This window comes from Pteropus alecto, unplaced genomic scaffold (assembly GCF_000325575.1).
Source record: "Pteropus alecto unplaced genomic scaffold, ASM32557v1 scaffold1099, whole genome shotgun sequence".
NCBI lineage: Eukaryota > Metazoa > Chordata > Mammalia > Chiroptera > Pteropodidae > Pteropus > Pteropus alecto.
The window spans coordinates 63,369-64,071 of NW_006443151.1; positions in this window are offsets into that span (position 1 = coordinate 63,369).

Below are 703 nucleotides of genomic sequence, written 5' to 3' on the forward strand. Positions count from 1 at the left end.
GGGCACAGGCTGCGGCTAAACTTGGTCTGCAGTGGGCTCTCTCCCAAGAGGCCCTGGGGGCCAGCCCCTCAGACCAAGATGGAGCACCGCCTGGCCACCTCCGCGGACGACACACCCAAAGAGCAGACTGAGCAGGCACCAGAGCACTATTAAATAGAATCCTGTTCTGTAGGGTCAGCCCCTGCACAGCAGCTCCACCACTGTAGTCACAGTCAGTCCTCACAACCAATCAGTTTGAAGTTCAGTTCCTCCCAGTGACCTGTAAACAGCCACCAAGTCTCAACAGGAAGGCACACAAAACCCATACAAGGGACACAACTGCAGCACCCAGCTCAAATAACAAGGGAGATTGCGCCACTGGGCTCACAGGACACCTACTACATTAAGCCACTCTACTAAAACATGGAGACATATAGCCCTACCTAATACATATAAACAAACACAGGGAGGTGGCCAAAAAGGGGAGACAAAGAAACATGTCCCAATGAAAGAACAGAACAAAGCTCCAGAAAAAGAACTAAACAAAATGGAGAAAAGCAATCTACCAGATGCAGAGTTCAAAACACTGGTTATAAGGATACTCAATGATCTCAGCGAGAACTTCAACAAAGAGAAAACAAAAATGGAAATAGAAAACATTAAAAAAACCAGTCGGAAATGAAAAACACAATAATGAAGAATACATTAGAGAGAATCAACTGTA